Below are 20,464 nucleotides of genomic sequence, written 5' to 3' on the forward strand. Positions count from 1 at the left end.
CCATTACCAAAACATAGCTGGCAATAAGGCTTCCTTACAGTATTAATGGGAGAGGGGTTTCCTTCTCAGTATCATAGGAACCAATGTCTTTTTCCAAAGGCAGCCACCCTCCTTTTTCCTCCTTGTGGCCTCACCTGTGGCTAGCCTTCTCGAAAGCAGAGTCAGACGTGGGTGGGGAGCTGGACGATTGCCACAATGTTCCCACTAGCCACCCGCATGTGTCCCCGAATCAGAATTTGCCCTTGATCGATGGCAATGGGAAGATCCTAGAGCAAGTATCAGCAAGAAGAATCTTTGCACTGATTCCTCAAAAAAGTTACAACATTGCTTCAAACAGTGTACCTTAAAGGGGAAGAGAAATACTTTTTATGAATTACATTTCCATTTTAATGTTTTCCCATATCAACATTTTGTTCAGGGATGTTATTGTGCATCCATTGGAGCAGGTGGGACTTAAACCTGGCTCTCCCAGCTCAGCGGTAGGGACATTACCACTACACCACAAGAGTCCATTTTATAGTTATGGTCAGACACTGGACACATTGATATAATGTACACATATCCCAATCAGCTTTGACAGTTCTGTGAGTCAAATTGAGCTAAAAGGAGTTCCAATTAATTTGTATTAAAGCCTTAAGTAATGGCTTAGAGCTATGTTTTGGAGAAGGAAATGTCAACAAGTGTCATTCGGGATAACTACTATCTCATTGTCTTTATCTATTGGGTCTTTTAATGTTCTGACCCCCCTCAAAAACAATCCTTTTGTTCATTGTTTCTGCATTGGAATGCAAGTAATATCACACAAGAGCTAGACATTGACTATCTCCAACGAGAGACAACCTAACCACCACCTCACTGCCATTTCCAAATTCTTCGGTGTTGAACATCCTGCATTGAGCAGGAACTCAACTGAATGGGCAATATGGCCACTAGAGCAGATCAGAGGTTGGGAACACTGATTCAACATGGTAAGATCACCCTCAACCAATAGGGATTCAAGAAAGCAGCCCATCAATGTTAAGATACGACACACAATAATGGGCAATAAATGTGGCTTTGCCACATTTCCAGAACAATTCATTTTTACGGCACTTTGATTCCCAATTCTCTTTCTCCCTTTAAAGAATGGTTCATCTGAAGCAATTGGAAGTCAAACACAATAACTAAAGATCAAAATAAACCCACGCAAATTTCAACAAGACCCCAGGGTTTATGTCTGGAACCTGATACGAACCTACAAGTTCTTGTTTCCCCAGTTAAAAGCATTTACAATGCTGCACATTGAACACAGGTTGAAGCCAAGTTACACAACATAAAATAAGAACGTTCATGTTTTCTGAAAGGTTTTAAAGTTTCCATTCACTTTTAAGTCCAGGATTTGGAGCTGATGACAATAGATTGGCAACTTATGTTCTGAGAGAGAATCGGATGTCATTTCGAAGTGAATTTGGATATTATGCTGTGCTTTTACCCTTCTTGGCTAGGAAAGATCGCAGGGAAGGGAGATGTGCCTGACATTGCCATGGTGAATTGCTGAAGTACATCCTGTTGACTGTGCTTACAATAGCCACAACAAGCCCACTCTGAGATCCCCAGGCTATTGAGCCCAGAGTCAGGAGCATCATGCAAGGAAAGTGCTCTATTCTGGATAGTGTCAAGCTCGTCGAATGTTGTCCTGGCTGCAGACAATATTCATGACTGGAATTTTGTAGGAGGCAGGAAAGCTGGGGTGTATCATCCCAATAACCCAACATGGCAACCACTGTCCTGCTCTTGTATCCATTGTCAGCACAATTGTTGCAGTTCAGCTGCTGATTACTGGTGATCTCCGATGCCGATGGCTGTTGAAGGTAAAAGGTGTGATGGCTGAGCGTGGTCTTGTTTTGAGGTGGTTATGACCTGCTGCTCATGTCGACGCAGACCTTATCAGCTAAAGCTTCCACATTGTTCAGGGGTCCTGGCTGTAAAATGACTTCATTGAATCATGTTCTAAGATACCCAGAAGAAAAATGTGAATGCAGTCACCACTTTACCTGCAGTCACCACTTTTACATGAGAAATCTCTTACTCAAATTTAATATACCATGTTCCTGATTATGAAGCTTTAAGTTGAGCTTTTCAGAAAATGCAATGGCAGTCAGAAGGCTCGATTACGCCTTCTGGGAGCTGAGGATACAATGTACACAAACAGTACTTGCAAGAGGTACCTGCTTTTGGAAGAGTCACTAAATTACGGCCCTGTCTATGTTATGGATTGCCAAGCTTCACAGCACCATTTTGAAGAAGATTAGACCTTCATGACTTGAAAATGTTATCTCAGTACTGGGATACAATGCACTAACATTATCGCAATACAGTTCAAAAAGACTCCACTGATTATAAAACATTCCATAATATCTTGAGATTGAGAAAAGTATGTTACAAATGCAAACAGTTGGCTAACGTGGTGCCAGTTTAAGAAGGGTGGTAAGGACAAGCCAGGGAACGATAGACCGGTGAGCCTGACCTCGGTTGTTGGAGGGAATCCTGAGGGATAGGATATACATGTATTTGGAAAGGCAAGGACTGATTAGGAATAGTCAACATGGCTTTGTGCGGAGGAAATCATGTCTCACAAACTTGATTGAGTTTTTTGAAGAAGTAACAAAGAGGATTGATGAGGGTAGAGCAATAGATGTGATCTATATGGACTTCAATAAGGTGTTTGACAAGGTTCCCCATGGGAGACTGATTAGCAAGGTTAGATCTCATGGAATACAGGGAGAACTAACCATTTGGATACAGAACTGAATCAAAGGTAGAAGACAGTGGGTGGTGGTGGAGAGTTGTTTTTCAGACTGGAGGCCTGTGACCAGTGCAGTGCTATAAGGATTGGTGCTGGGTCCTCTACTTCTTGTCATTTACAAAAATGATTTGGATGCGAGCATAAGAGGTACAGTTAGTAAGTTTGCAGATGACACCAAAATTGGAGACGTAGTGGGCAGCGAAGAGGGTTACCTCAGATTACAACAGGATCTTGACCAGATGGGCCAATGGGCTGAGAAGTGGCAGATGGAGTTTAATTCAGATAAATGTGAGGTGCTGTAGTTTGGGAAAGCAAACCTTAGCAGGACTTATACACTTAATGGTTAGGTCCTAGGGAGTGTTACTGAACAAAAAGACCTCGGAGTGCAGGTTCATAGATCCTTGAAAGTGGAGTCGCAGGTAAATAGGTTAGTGAAGGAGGCATTTGGTACGCTTTATTTCATTGGTCAGAGTATTGAGTACAGGAGTTGGGAGGTCATGTTGCAGCTGTATAGGACATTGGTTGGGCCACTGTTGGAATATTGCGTGCAATTCAGGTCTCCTTCCTATCGGAAAGATGTTGTGAAATTGAAAGGGTTCAGAAAAGATTTACAAGGATGTTGCCAGGATTGGAGGATTTGAGCTATAGGGAGAGGCTGAACAAGCTGGGGGCTGTTTTCCCTGGAGTATCGGAGGCTGAGGGGTGACCTTATAGAGGTTTACAAAATTATGAGGGGCATGGATAAGGTAAATAGACAAAGTCTTTTCCCTGGGGTGAGAGAGTCCAGAATTAGAGGGCATAGGTTTAGGATGAAAGGGGAAAGATATAAAAGAGACCTAAGAAACAACTTTTTCATGCAGAGGGTGGTACGTGTATTGAATGAGGTGCCAGAGGAAGTGGTGGAGGCTGGTACAATTGCAACATTTAAGAGGCATTTGGATGGGTATATGAATAGGAACGGTTTGGAGGGATATGGGCTGGGTGCTGGCAGGTGGGATTAGATTGGTTGGCATGATTGGGTTGGACCGAAGGGTCTGTTTCCATGCTGTACATCTCTATGGCTCTATGGCTCTATACCTTTCTTCAGTGTCTGAAGTTGATGTGCTTAATTGACACTGCCACTCACACTGCTCGTTTTAGTACTGACAAGCTTGCAAAAACACTGGGACAAAATTGCAAAGTAAAGCCCCTTTACCCTTACAAAACCTTTTTCAACACATGGCTCAACACAGTGTGACAAGTTATGCTTAAACCAACCAGCCACCTCTTGCAGAATGGGAAACATGACTCATTGTTACTACTGCAGGCACAGAAAACAGATGGAAGTATGGAATCTAATCCCCAAAACCTCTGCTGAAAGTCTTGGTCTTCCACATGACAGGCGCAAGTTGCAGTTTAACGCTCCTTTCTGTTGTTATTCAAGAGCTATGCTCACAATGCCAGCTGGACTCCCAGTTCATGCAGACAGCAACAGCCTGAAGCTTAGATTTGCTGCAGGGAGATTTGTCACTGACCTTAGTAAATCTGTCAGCTTTCACAGTTTTATATTGCATTGAAAATAAATAAGAATGAAAGTGAACTGTAAGTCACAACCTGTATAAACAAATTAGCTAAATTTCTCAGCTATATCTGAGTTCGGTGCAATGGACAACAATAACTTATCTCATAGGAGCGTTATCAGATAACTAAATAGCTGCAAAATTGAATGAAACCCAACACTGCACTGGAATTAGTTCGACATGTTTTTCCCTGAATAAATCCATACTGACTCTTTTGAATTAAACCACATTTTTCCACGTTATTAGTAATTCTATCCCATATAATTGTTTCAAGAAATTTCCCTGCTACTGATTTGTAACCACTGGGCTTATCTTGGTCACCTTTTCATGAACGATCCTCCAACACCACCCCGAATCCAGGGCATATACAAAGATGACTGCCAGAGCCTCTGAATATTCCACTCACTTTCTTTAATATCCTTCAACACCACATTCAGCTCCAATGCCCTGTCAAATTTAAGCACCAACAACTTATCTTCATCTCATCAATTTTTAACACTTCCAGTTAATAAGTTTCGTCCCCTCTCTCCATGGTTTGTGCAACATCTGCCTTGTAGGTAAAGATGGATGCAAAGACTTCAATTAACATGCCAACTATGGCTCTTTTCCCCATGTAAACATCTCCATTCTGATCCCTGATGTACTCCACCATTCCTCTCTCACCCTTTTATTCTTGATGTGCTCACAGGAGATTTTGGGATTTTCTTTGATGTCAATTCTTTTTTGTAACCCACTTTGCTATCCTCATTCTTACCTCCCCTGAACCTTATACATTCAGTTTGTTCTCAGCTGTATTTAACTTAATTTCTATCTTCTTTGTCATCCAGAAGACTCTGGATTGGTTTATCTAACCTTTCCTTTTTGAGACAATTCACCTTCACTATCCCTGGACAATCTTCTCTTTAAAGGCATCCCATTAGTCAGTTATTGTTTACCTGCCTCCCTTTGGTTCCCGTCTATTCACCTCAGTTTTCTTCTTTCAACATTGAAGTTGGTTGCCCATCAGTTGACTATTCTTACTGTGCATCGACTAATGGCGTTTTCTACCATCATCCTATGATCACTGTCCCCTAATGCTTCCTAATGGACACTTTATATACTGAGACTACCTCACTCCCAAGCACCAGATCTAACAGTGTCTCCTTTGGTTGGACTAACCACAGACTGCTGTAGGAAAGTCTCTTGAACTCAGTCTAGGAATGTGTGGTGACTGGAACCAGGTTGACCTCATTGACCACGAGGTCGTTGACTGGGGTTTTTAAGCTTGGCCAAACAGGAAAACCTTGGCTGACCAATATAACTGGGAGAATTTTGAGGAAAAGGTGGGCACCGCAGGGAGTGGAGTGTATCATTTCCCCCTCCAACTCTATTTTGATTTAATCCCTGCCCTCCCCTCACTCTTTTGATCACACGGCACTGCCTGTTGATGTGAAGGGCACTGCTTGTCACTGGCCACTCGGGTGTTTCCTTTCTTCCTGGTGGTGGAATATAAATAAAGATTTGTATACGTGTGGCCTTTCACTGTGGCTCACAACATGGGTGCTGGGGAAAAATAAGCACTACCGCAGTTAGGTAGTAGTGTGGGGGGTAAAGAAAAAAAGGAGATATATAAAACCAGGAGATTTAGAGGAAAAAAAAGAAAAAAAGTAGCTGGGAGATTTTCACGTAAGCATTGCTTGTCCCAAGCTTGGCTCTTGTTACTGGTTCACTGGCCACATGAGTGTTTTTCCTGGTGGTGGATATATTGAATAAAATTATATTTAAAAGAATATAACCATGAGATGAGAATCTCCTCAGTTCCGGGGACGGACCCCCGAGCTGGCTGGCTACAGCCAGTGTACTGTGCACAAGTGAATGAAGGATGACATGGTGGTGGGATACCGACCTCTGTGGCGACGAGAGAAAACAGGACGTGCCTGAAGAATATTCACTCGCAACTGTCATCTTAGAGTTGGGTAAACATTTCTGGCATCATGCCTTTATTTGGGAAGCTTGACTCATTTGACCCTGCTGTCAAAGACTGGGCCCAGTATGTGGAAAGAATGCGATATATTGGGGCAGATGAAAAGCAGCAAGTTTTCCTTCTTACTACAGTTGGGCCTGCAGAATTTTTGGTTATAAAGGACTTAATTTTCCCATGGACACCAGACACTAAAACCTTCCAAGAGTTGACAGTTGATTAAGGAATATTACAACTCCAAACCTCCTCTAATTTGGTTTTATTTGGCTGTTAGAGAACTCGGGGTGGGGGATGGGGGTGCTGGAATCTGTAATGGGATTTTAGGAGACGTTGAGATGATTGGCAGAGTTGTGTGATTTTGGATTAACCCTTAGTCAGATGCTGAGAGACCATGGGCATGTGGGATTAATGACGTCTATGTGGAGTTTGCACATTCTCCCCGTGTCTGCTTGAGTTTCCTTTGGGTGCTCCAGTTTCCTCCCACAATCCAAAGATGTGCAGGTTAGATGCATTAGCCAAACTAAGTAGCCTGTAGTATCCAAGTATGTGTAGATTAAATTGATTCATCATTGGAATATAGGGGGTGGGTCTGGGCAGGCTGCTTTTCTGAGGGTTGGTGTGGATTCAATAGTGTGAATGGCCTGCTTCCACACTAAATGGATTCTATGGACTGTGACCTCTATCTGCTTTCCCTCTTCCATAAGAATGATCTGTCACTGTTCTGTAACAACCCTTGATCTTAGCTCCAGGATAGCAATGCACTACCCTGCTGATAGCTACAGAAATACCTGCCTGTACTGACAAATAAAGAAACCCCTCACAGAACTGTCCTTCGACTCTTCTTCCTCCATCCTGTACATCTGGATTACCTGAGGCATCATGGCCTCAGCTTTAGCTGCTCTCCTCTAATGACACATTGGCCTCACCCATATCCAGAACAGAAAGCTGGATGGGAAGAGAGGCCTCTGGGGATTCTACATGACTTGTCTATTTTTGCTCAGCAGTTATCCATACCCTCTACGCTTACTGGCTCTGAACTGCAGTGTGGCCCACTTTCTGAATGCCATCCACTGAAGTATCTGCCAAATGGATGCACCTCAGTAACCACAGCAACTGCTGTGTTGAGTTCTGAAACCTGAAACTTTAGCATAGGCAGCGAGAAACACTTCCTGCACGTGGGCTCATCCAGAGCATGAGCAGTATCCCTGACTCCTCACATGTCACATGACCATTTGGCTAATATGTACTGCAATCCCTTAACTTATACTTCTAATTTACTTAAACTAATTTTAGCTTGCTCTTGTACAATTAACTAATCACTGGAGATGAGTAGAAAGTATTACTCAATTCATACTTGCCCTGTGCTAATTTAGCAGTTTACTTTTCTCAAAGTTTCTGGAGTTGAAAAGCATAGTCCCTTACAGCAGCTGCTCAACAACCAATCATAGAATCCCAACAATATGGAAACAAGCCATTCGACCCAACAAGTCCACATTGACCCTCTGAAGAGTAACCCACCCAGACCCCATTACTGTACATTTACCCCTGACTAATGCAAACAACCTATCGCATTTCCAATGCCTCTCCCCCAAGTCCCTCCTCCCTACCTTTTATCTTAGCCTGCTGGACACACTTTCCTCATTCCTGAAGAAGGGCTCATGCCCAAAACGTTGATTCTCCTGCTCTTTGGATGCTACCTGACCTGCTGTGCTTTTCCAGCAACACATTTTCAGCTAATGCATCTAACTTACACATTCCAGAACACTCTGGGCAATCTAACATGGCCAATTCACCCTAACCTGCACATCTTTGTGACTGTGGGAGGAAACTGGAGCAAGCCCACACAGACAAGGGGAGAATGTGCAAACTCCACACAGACAGTTGAAATGAGGCTGGAGTCGAACCCGGATCCCTGGCACTGTGAGGCAGTAGTGCTGGCCACTGTGCCACTCCACCTATGACTCCCTGTGAAGTCTCTTATAGATTCTTTCCTGTTCTCCCCATACTGTTTTACCTGGTTTGAGTTATATAGGTAGGCTGGGACTGTTTTCACTGGCATGTAGGAGGTTGAGGGGGTGAGGTTTATAAAATCATGAGGGGCACAGATAAGGTGAATGGCAGATGTATTTTCCCTAGGGTGGGGGAATTTCAAGATCAGGAGGCATATTTTTAAGGTGAGAGGAGAAAGATTTAAAAAAGACATGAGGGACAACTTTTTTTACACAGAATGATTCATGCATATCAAATGAACTTCCAGAAGATGTGATGGATGTGGGGATAGTTACAATGTAGGGAAGACATTTAGAAAAGTGCATGAATAAGAAATGTTCAGAGGGATACGGGCCAAGCACAGGCAGATGGGACCAGTTTAGTTTGGGATTATGGTCGGCATGGACTGGTTGGACCAAAGGATCTATTTCCATACTGTACAAATCTATAACATGGTTGGAGAATCTCTTTATTCAGCCTAATTCACGGTGATAATATTTATTTAAGAAACTCTTGTATGAACAGATGGTGTGTGTTTTTTTTTATCTCATTAACGATATAAAATCATGTACTCTTTCAGGAATTATCCTTGGATTAAAAACATTGACCAGTAATTTCCAAAGCACCATTAATGTTACATACATCTCTTGTTTAAAGATCTGGCTGCTGTTGTAAAGTTGGTACATTACTAGTATTGTTCAATAGAATTGTTAATCCATTGATATTTGAGAACTACATAGCTCCTCACTAGAACCCTGCACTCCAAAACAACAATGAAGCACAGAACGGGAGTAAATGACATTTGACTATTATCACACAAAAACAAGAGTCACCATTCATTGTGACATTTTGAAACCTGGCAGAGGTCAACATGATGTTTGGTGAGTGCCTTTTAACATTGAGTTTTCCATCTCTCCTGCTGCATGTGATTGAATGTGTGCTCCCCTCTCTCCTCACATTCTGAGGTTGAGCTGTGTGACTGAATATGTTTGGAAGGGGCTGTCATACAAGTTATAGCTAATGACCATCTCAATAATGAGAGATTCAAACCATCTCCTCTCAGCATTCCAGTTGCATTACCATCACTGAAACCCTGACCATAAACTTCCACAGAACCTCAATTGGACTAGCCTGTAAATACATTGACTACGTGACCACAGTAGAAGTTCTAATGTGAGTATTAGAATTAGAATTAGCTTTATTGTCACATGTACTCATTTGACTACAGTGAAAAATGTATGTCATTACTTATGGCATCATTTTCGATCCAAAGGGCTAGCTTCTTCAGTTACAGTTCTTAGAAAAATAGAGAAATAAAAAGTGTGACATTGCAGATTTTTGGAAAAAATTATAAAATGAAGAAAAATATTTATCTCTTGACACCCCACCCCCTACCCCCACCCCCAGAACCATTCATTGTGCGATGGAATAGTCCCCACTTGCCTGGATGAGTGCCACTCCAAAGATACTCAGAAAGCTTGACACCATCCAGGACAAAGCTGCCCACTTGATTGGCACGTCCACTGTCACCAACATTAATTGACTCCACCTCAGAGTTGCCATCAATTATAATATAACAGCTGTGAGTAGGTTTTCCTGAGCTTGGGGAAAGTTACAGTTAAAGGAAAACAAGTTTTCCAGCCAGGACAACCAGGAATGCTTCCCTGGGCCAACAAGAAACTTGCCATGATGTTCCCCAATCCTTCAACTGGTTGACCCACACACACCCCATTGGATCCCTCTTACCCCTCACCTCCACAATATTTTCTCCTCTACTCCAGAGATCTCTGTCAGTATGATAAAACATTGAATTGGAAGATTTCTTAGACACTTGAAAGAGGAGTAGGCCATGTGTCTCTTTGAGCCTGCTCCACCATCCAATATGGTCAATGCTGACCCTTGACCTCAATGTCATATTCTCACTTTCTCCCTGTACCACCTGATGCCTTTAGAATTTAAACAGAATTATTGTGAACATATTCAGTGATGGCCTCCACAGCATTCTGTGGGACAGAATTCCATAGGCTCACTTCCCTTTGAGTGAAGAGATTTCTCATTTCAGGCCTAAATGGCCTACTCCATATCTTGAGACTATTTCACTTGGATCTGGACTTCCTCATCAGGGATAACATCTTTCCTGCATCTAGTCTGTCCAAACCATTAGCATTTGATATATTTCAATCTGATTCCCTCCCAACCTTCAAAGTTCTAGTGAATGCAATGTTTCAAAGTCGAACCAACCTCTACTCATAGGACAGTCATACCATCTCTGGTACCTGATGTCTGCTGCATTCCCTCTGTGGAAAATATATCCTCCCTTAGGAAGGAATCCAAAACTGCACACAGTACTCTAGTGTTGTCCCACCAAAGGCTCTGTATAACTGTAGAAAGTCATCCCTACGTCTGAACTCAAATCCTCTTGCAATGAAGGTCAATATACCATTCACCTTCATAATTACTTGTTGTAGTTGTCTATTTACTTTCATTAACTGGTGTACAAGTATACCCAAATGCCTTTGTACATCTGCATTTTCTTATATATATCACTTAAATAATATTCTGTCTCTCCGTTTTCCACACCCTAGTGTATAAATTTCCATCTAGCCATATTGTAATGCATCTGCCACTTGAAGCCCCCTCACATCCAAATCCCAACTCAATTCTACACATTGTTAGAAGAAAATAACACATTATTGCCATTTTGAACAATTTAAAATCCTTTAAAAATGAAATTGCATTGCTATAGTGCAATATTTAAAGCTTTAAATCCATAAATCAGGCAACATTGCATAATTTAAAAACAACTTTAAAGGAAGAATAATAAATAATCAGATGAAGGAAACAAAGCAGGTGAAATACAACTGCCAGATGCAATCATAGAGAACAGAAAGGGTTTAGAGGGATATGCACCAAGTGCTGGCAAATGGGACTAGATTTATTGAGGATATCTAGTCAGCATGGACAAGTTGGACTGAAGGATCTGTTTCCCTGCTGTACATCTCTATGACCCTATGGCTCTAAGTGGGCCAAATAGAAAACTGAACTGGACATCTTTGAAAAATAGCTCTTAAGATACAGAATTGCTTCAATCTTAAATACTAAACATAAGCTGAACAAACAAATGCACTGTTGCATTATTCAATAGAACCTACAACTGATGACGTTATAAATTACAAAAAAAACTCAAAGGCACAAACACGTCTGAAGAATTTCTTCATCTTTTTGCAATTACTTTAATCCAAGAACAAACAAAATTCTTGGGAAAACAAGACTTAACAGAAGATTTCACCATTCAGGAGGATTTGTAGATACATTGATTTGATTAATGATCTTTATAGGTGAATGGAAGGCTGTGAACACACAGCTATGAAATCAGAATTCATAAGAAACAGAATGGCTTTCGGAATGAGTGATGAGCCTTTCTCAGATCTACGATAGTCCAACGAAGGTATGGCTTTGTAGAAAGTTATTCAAATAACATTAGAAGCAGAAAACAAAAAGGTGCACAAAAAAATCCTGATGGAGAAGGACAAACTTATCACAGAAGAGCAACAGCACCCATTCACTTCAAAAAGTATAAACACTCTGAAAGCACACATGACAAGCTAATATAAAGGAGGTAAAAACAATGACTGCAGATGCTGGAAACCAGATTCTGGATCAGTGGTGCTGGAAGAGCACAGCAGTTCAGGCAGCATCCAACGAGCAGTGAAATTGACGTTTTGGGCAAAAGCCCTTCATCAGGAATAAAGGCAGTGAGCTGGAAGCATGGAGAGATAAGCTAGAGGAAGGTGGGGGTGGGGAGAGAGTAGCATAGAGTACAATGGGTGAGTGGGGGAGGAGATGAAGGTGATAGGTCATGGAGGAGAGGGTGGAGTGGAGAGGTGGAAAAGGATCTAGGCAGGTCGGACAAGTCCGGACAAGTCATGGGGACAGTGCTGAACTGGAAGTTTGAAACTAGGATGAGGTGGGGAAAGGGGAAATGAGGAAACTGGTGAAGGAAACTAGGATGAACTGTAAAACCTGTGCCTACACCTCCTCCCTCACCTCTATCCAAGGCCCTAAAGGAGCCTTCCACATCCATCAAAGTTTTACCTGCACATCCACTAATATCATTTATTGTATCCGTTGCTCCCAATGCAGTCTCCTCTACATTGGGGAGACTGGGCGCCTCCTAGCAGAGCGTTTTAGGGAACATCTCCGAGACACCCGCACCAATCAACCACACCGCCCCGTGGCCCAACATTTCAACTCCCCCTCCCACTCTGCCGAAGACGTGGAGGTCCTGGGCCTCCTTCACACGTCTGGAGGAAGAACGCCTCATCTTCCGCCTCGGAACACTTCAACCCCAGGGCATCAATGTGGACTTCACCAGTTTCCTCATTTCCCGTTCCCCACCTCATCCTGGTTTCAAACTTTCAGCTCAGCATTGTCCCCATGACTTGTCTGGACTTGTCCGACCTGCTTAGCTCCTTTTCCACCTATCCACTCCACCCTCTCCTCCCTGACCTATCACCTTCATCTCCTCCCCCACTCACACATTGCTATGCTACTCTCTCCCCACCCCCACCTTCCCCTAGCTTATCTCTCCATGCTTCCAGCTTACTGCCTTTATTCCTGATGAAGGGCTTTTGCCCGAAACGTCGATTTCGCTGCACTTTGGATGCTGCCTGAACTGCTGTGCTCTTCCAACACCACTGATCCAGAAGCTAATATAAAGAACAGGCCAAACAGCAGATACTAATTGTCAGTGTCACACTTAAGCATTGCCCAACTATAACAAAGAAGAATACTATATCTGTGAAATTATAGTTAACATCCAGAAGATGTGTAGAAATAGGATGAAGCTTCAGGGTAATTAAAAGCACATAGATTTTAAAGACTAGAATCACCAGTATTAAAAAGATAATCAAGGCATTCCAAGGGGAAATTGGTGATTAAGCCAAATTGTGTTTGATATAACCTATATATGCCAATGAGCGTCTCATAAATGTTTAGGCTTGTGGTGAGTGTCACTATCAGATCAAATGTCATGGTTAAAGAATCTTTTGCTGTATATTATGGTCCTGCTCCACAATCTGTTATTGCAGCATAAAAGAAATGTTTTATATGGCTGATAAGAACCAATGACAGTAAATCAAAACAGGTTTGAACAAATTCAACAATAATAAAGGAATGACTCAAAATATATACCCCATTCACTGATATTGCATGGAAGGATGGACAGATCAAAGTTTTAATGAGTTAATTGTGAATATATACTTTGAGCATCAACAGCATTTCAAAGTGTACGACTGAATACTAGTTATTCTAGCTTCCCTTCAGGAAGGGATACACAGGGAACACTTCAGCATTGCAAGCTGTACAGTTCGGGCTCAGTCAGCAGTGTGTCAGCTAGAATTGTCAGGAGAGATTGAAGATCTCACATCTCATTGTGAAATTTGCAATTACTCAGGTTGGTCAGGAATGCAAAACAGTTTTATCACTGCTGAGGAAAATCAGGATGACAAGAAAATGCAGACAAAGGGAAAAAGAATGAGCACTGCAACCTCTTGAGCTCATTTTAGCTGAAGCGGTTTAGTGTGTTGAACCAACTGAAATAACAGATTGATATCTGATGATGCAGCAACACAAATTCAGGAGCAACGTGTCAATGCTTTGTCTTCTAAGGGATCAGTATCAGTGTCAATATCAGAGATGATGATATGCAAGCAGCAGTCCTCCAGTAGTAAGGCTGAGAATAGGGGAAAGTCTGGTTTACCTGGAAGGAATACACAGAGAGGGAATGAAAAGTTCCAATCTCCTCAGTAAACTGAAGTAAAGTGCTTACATATTTCAACACACATTAAACAGCAGATTAAGGATGAAGGTTTGTTTGCAACAAATCAAAATGAGTGCAAAGAACTCCATGGCTGAGCCAGTTCAACATTCAGAACATGGTTACAAGGAACTGACCTGTCTCAGAAACTCAAAGTTTTTCAAAAGAGAACGTACTGGTTTCTACAGAGTGTGATAGACATTTTTGAGGTGAAAGCTTCCCCAGATGATGCTATGAGACAGTTACTTGTGCCAACAGTCAAGATGTCCACAACAATTCAGGAGATTGAAATAATATGCATTATTTACTGGGGTTAGAAGAAATAGCATCCTTTCTGGAGGGCAACCGAGGGATAACTAAGCCTCCAGCAGAAAAAAACATTTACAGACCAATCAAAACTCGAATCCAGATCACCAGTCCTGAGCCAAAGACTCACCAATCTTCCAAATCTGAAGAGATACAATTTGTGAAGTCAAAGATTTGGGTATGGGTGAATGGGATGGTAGGGGTGTGAGGTGTGGTAACGATAAATATAAGGACAATTATATACCTGAATGAAAAAGATAATGTGGGAAGTTACGTGATGAGAGATGTTGTAGAAGGTAATGCTTTTAAAGGGTTAATTGGAAGTTGTATTTGGTCTATATATTCATGAGTGGGGAGAAGAGGAATCCAGGCAAAAGTGAGGACTGCAGATGCTAGAGATTAGAGTCAAGAGTGTGGTGCTGGAAAAGCACAGCCGGTCAGGCAGCATCCGAGGAGCAGGAAAATTGACACTTCAGGCAAAAGTCCTTCATCAGGATGAATGAATCTCAGAAGAATCTAGCTGGAGATCCCAAGGAGACCTATCATGTAATAAATTAGATCTTGTTAAGACAAGTGCCTCTTCTTGTTAAGATCCTCTACCACTGCTAACACTTTGATTTTTGTTGTGATACAATGTCCCAATAGGGGCTGACTAACTTTATCATTGTTTAGTTTAAGGGGAGACAGGGAAATTAGCTTCGGCAGCAGTGTACCCCAACCATTAGCTGGTTGTAATTGGTTCCACAGCACATACAACAATCCCTACCCTGCAATCCCTATGTCAGCCATAGCTGAGTTGATTGGCACTCTTGTCTCTCTTAAGGCTCTGTGTTGAAGTCACGAATCAACACCTGAACACAGAAACTGTGGTTAGCACTCCAGTGTAGTACAGACCAAGTACTGCTTTTTTAGATTTGCTGTCCTCAGTTGGTCTTTTGGAGGGGTATGGAAGATCCTATGAAAGAACAACAAAGTTAAGTCGGGTCAATATTTATCCCTCAATTAATGTCCTAAGAGCTGATTCTCTGGCCATCATCACACTGCAGTTTGTGCTAGCACGTTGCATGCATCGTGTGATCATTGTCCTTGATCTTTTCCCATTGTAATTTCCCTCTACCATCTCTCCCACAGCTCCCGTAACCGCTACCTCTATGATTCCCTCCAGGTGAGCTCCCTCCATGTGTCCCTTGCCTCCTAACAACCACATGCCCTGTGACCTGAGCTCCACCCAGCTGAGCTCTCCAGGATTTCCCAGCTGGACAGTCTTCAACAGGACTGGCTACTTACTTGGAGACAATTCCAAAAGAAATAATCCCACCGATCTCCTGCTGTTACTGCAATTGGCCCTGTGTCTTCCTGAGTTTTCCATCTGCTTATACCACTAGGCTTTTAAATGGTTAATCTGAGTGCTATTGCTGAGGCTTGTTTAAGATTTAGGTTAAGGTTTAAGGTTAACCAATTATGTATAAGCTGTAGCCATGGCTCCCATTGATGAATTATTCCAAGTTGACTATAATTCTGGGAGGTTCCAACAGTAGTTACAATGACACAGCTCAGACACCATTCTTTTGAAATCTCCAATCTTTCGTTATGCAGATCTCCTTTCTGTACTGGGTCAATGAGCACAAAAGAGAAGATGGTATGTCTCTCCAGCAAGGTCTGGTAACAAAGGGAAGGTCATTGAAACAAATACAAACCGAAATCACTGAAGAGGCTCAGCAGGTCTGGCAGCATCTGTGGAGAGAGAAACAGAGTTAGCATTTTGAGCTCAGGGACTGCTTTTCAGAACTAATGGCCATTGAAGCCCAGTTAAACTTGTGGAAGCAGTAACAGCCCATCTGTCTCCTGACCTGAGCAATGGTCAGAGAGATAAAAGCTAGTTCAGTTGAACCAGGCTCTCTAATGGGCCTATCACATGAACTTCGGGCCGATGGAAAACAAATGCAATTTTTCTCTGGATCCTGGTCCGTCTGCTTTTAACATCAGAACAGAATAGCATGAAGCAGCAGTCCGGGCTGATAGCTGAGCTGCCTCAAGTCCTCAAAACATAGTTCTAGAAAGATCCTTGTATCTGCCTGCAAAACAAACCAATTCTCAGTCTCAAAAACATCATGTCATGGTGGCATCACCAACTTCAAAGAAATTTTGCAGCTCCTGTCTTTCAGCTATTTGGCATCACCTGAACTTTACCATCTGAGTGAAAACAAAACCTCTAACTGGATTCTGATTTATATGAATTAATAATTACACATTTGGTTTTAATTTATTCTCAGTTATGAAAATATTTTCTCCCCTGTTTCTTTTGTAATAGTGTGTGTGTGTTTGCACATGTGAGTAAAACTAGAGGGCATATTTTTAAGGCGAGAGGAGAAATATTTTAAAGGGATTTGAAGGACAACTTTTTCAGACAAAGTGTGGTTCGTGTGTGAAATGAACTGTCAGAGGAAGTCGTAGATGCACAGTTACAATGTGTAAAAGACATTTGGACCAGAACATGAATAGAGAAGGTTTCGAGAGATACGGGTCTAATACAGGCAAGTGTGACAAGTTTGGTGCGGGAAATCTGACTGCCATGGACGAGTTGGACTGAAAGGTCTGTTTCCATGCGGTATGGCTCTATGACTCTTGAGTATGATGAGAGATGCTGCAAAGCCCACTCTGGATTTGACAAAATAAAACTCCCTTCTTTAAACCTGAGAGGTTGCTGCATGTCAGTTTAAAGTTACATCACCATAAAAATGCTTTGAAGCCACCACAGTTTATTCAAAAGTACACACAGCCCTGTTGAAATAAAGAGGTGAGGAGAACGAAAGGTGGTCTGTCCGTCTCTACCCTGTCTGTAGAAATAACTTGAAACTTTTTTTAATGGTAACAGAATCTGTGATTTTAAAATGAAAACATTAAATACATTTTAAAGATGTGTTTATTGTTTACAACGATGATTCAAAGGCCTCAACCTTTGATTTTCATTACATCAGAGAAAATAGGGAGGAGCCATGCTGAAGGGTGATCTACACTCCAAGTTTCCATCCTTGAACATGGATTTTCTTTCTCATGCTGCTGTCCACTTTATACCTTTTTACTTGCACCTGGATGAGAGCGACAGGAAATGATCCGTGTAAAGATGGTGAGAGTCTGGAAATTGAGGCCCCAATTAATGCAGCAGCCACGTCAAAACGAAAGCCAGAGAAACATTAGACAACACTAGGTGGCACAATCAATGAAACTGCAGGTCTGTCTGAATAAGGAACCTGCATTTTATAGCAAAGTGCAGGGGATAGAGTGCAACCTGAGGTGGTAACGAGAACAGGCAGCCACAGGATAATTTCAAAAAGCCTGGACTTGAGGTCCTGGCATTGTCTGGAGGCAAGACCTAGTACAGGCAAGTGGCAAGGCCCAGTATGGACTGCTTGAAAGATTGTAATGCTGAACTTTCTTTTATTTCTTCATTTTTCTAATTTATTCCTCAGATTTTGTACCTAAGAGAGCGTGAAGGACTGAAATGACGGCCATTTTATTTGTTTATTTTTCTAATTTATACCTGAGATTGCTTGTACCTGAGGTGGTGTTGTAACCTTTTCACTGCACTCATATGAGTACATGTGACAATGAACCTAATTCAATTCAATAAAGTGTCCATAAATGGGCACCTTTCCCTCCCTGACAAACACACTGACGGTGAGAACAGACATCTGGTGGGCCAATATCCAATGTAAATAATAGTGAATGATGGATTTGGACTTCTGATGATGGAAATCTAAACCAAACAAATTGACTGAAAATAGTTCTAATGAACTTAGCTCCTTTTCATACTCTTGAAGTGGCATTGACAATACTGAGGCATTGCTATAAATGTGTAACTTGAGGCTATAGTTTGACATTAACGTTAAAGGAATCGCTAGTCTAAATATTGCTGATTTGAACTAATTTTACTCTGTAATAAACACTACTTATCACTGAAGGTCAGGTTGTTGGAATGCAAACACAGATGTGGTGGAAGTAGCACAGGCAGTAATTCCACTACACAATCAAATTAAATTATTGGTGACAGCATTCACTGCATATAAGCCACACAGATAACGCACAGATGGATCCAGTTAAATAGACTGGGAAGTAATGCTAGTGGCAGGCAGACAAAAATAGCATTTGGAACAAGGGAAGGGATGAAAAGATTGCATTCCACAGAGTGTGAGATGCCATTGTCTGAAAGGATTGTGTTCCAGACAAAATATCAGCCCCTCACCCAAAGCAATTAAAGTTTTAAACAGACATAACAAGCACAAATAATGTACTCTAATGTTGTGTAGCATTAAGCGGGAATGAGATGGTTCTATCGAGTGGACTTATGAAGCTTTATGGAAAACAGAGGACCTCCTCTTGCACATCCTGGTCGATACTTATCACCCAATCAACACTGATTTGGTTATTACTTCATTATTGTTTGTAGAATATTACCGTGTGCAAATTAGCTGCGACAGTACAACAACAACTACATAGAGTCATAGAGATGTACAGCACAGAAACAGACCCTTCGGTCTAACCCATCCATGCCATCCAGATATCCCAACCCAATCCAGTCCCACCTGCCAACACCCGGCCCATATCCCTCCGAACCCTTCCTATTCATATACCCATTCAGATGCCTTTTGAGTGTTGCAATCGTATTAGCCTCTTGTCATTGGCTGTAGAACGCCGAGAGGAAAAGTAATTTAAGTACTTCATGGGTTCTTGGAACAAGGGTATAACAGGAATGAAGCAATGCTTTAAGTTCATAAAGTCTGTGTGGAGTTTGCACACTCTCCCTGTGTCTGTGTGATTTTCTCTGGGAAATCCAAAGATATGAAGGTTAGGAGAATCGGCTGTGCTAAATTGCCCAGAGTGTTTAGGAGTGTGTAGGTTATGTGCATTAGCCAGGGGTAAATAAAGAATGGTGGGGGAATGGATCTAGGTGGGTTGCTCTTCAGAGGCTCAGTGTGGACTTGTTGGGCCGAAGAGCCTGTTTTCACAATGTAGAGGTTCTATAAAAAAAAAACACTTTGGTCTGTGACAGAGCATTGACCTTATAAAGAGTACTGCACATATTCACTGGAATAATACCAGGACTTTTCTAATTTAAAGAAACATTGTTGGTAAGATTATAAACTGATCTGAGCAAGAGCCCTTCAGAACCATTAGTTTAAAACCTTACCTGATGAACAGGATGTTTCGGGGATGAGGGTTTGAGTTATAAGGACAGGTTGGATATGCTGGAGCCTTTTTCACTGAACCATAGGAGACTGAGGGGTGACCTTATAGAGGTTTATAAAATTATGAGGATCATAGATAATGTGAATAGCAAAGGTATTTTCCCTAGGGTGGGGAGAGTTCAAAACTAGGGGACATAGGTTTAAGGTGAGACAAGAAAGATGTCAAAGGGACCTGAGGAGTAACTTTTTCATATAGAGCGTGGATCATATATGGAATGAACTACCAGTGGAAGTGGTAGATGCAAGTGCAGTTACAATATTTAAAAGATAATTGTACAAAAACATGAATAGGAAAGGTTTAGAGGGATATGGGCCAAGCAGAGGCAAGTGAGACTGGTTTAGTTTGGGAAAGTTGATCGGCGTGGATGAGTCAGACTGAAGGATCTGTTTCCATGCTGTATGACTCTATGATTTAAATGGTTGAATTACGAGGGCGGGTTTCATAGATCTGGGCTCTGTTCTCAAAGTCAAAACTGTGGGTCACTGCTAACCATCAGACACCATAATCCCCACTTTCCAATATCAAATGCCTTTCTCTCCTAGACTCTCCTAAGGCTCTCCACTGACATTGGAGTGAGAGAATCTTGTTTTTCTATCATCTCTGTTCCCCACACCCCAGTGACCAATCATCAACTCCCTGGCTGCTTTACTCAAGTCACTGATCGTATTTTATGGGACCACAGAGACAGGTTGCTATGGCTGTGATGCAGGTTCTGTAAGCATCATGTCCACATCAGTAATATGCCTTTAATTACACATAATCGAATTCCTGGACCAATGCGTTCAAAATTCGTCAGGAGG

Source organism: Hemiscyllium ocellatum, chromosome 11, assembly GCF_020745735.1.
Source record: "Hemiscyllium ocellatum isolate sHemOce1 chromosome 11, sHemOce1.pat.X.cur, whole genome shotgun sequence".
In the NCBI taxonomy this organism is placed as follows: domain Eukaryota; kingdom Metazoa; phylum Chordata; class Chondrichthyes; order Orectolobiformes; family Hemiscylliidae; genus Hemiscyllium; species Hemiscyllium ocellatum.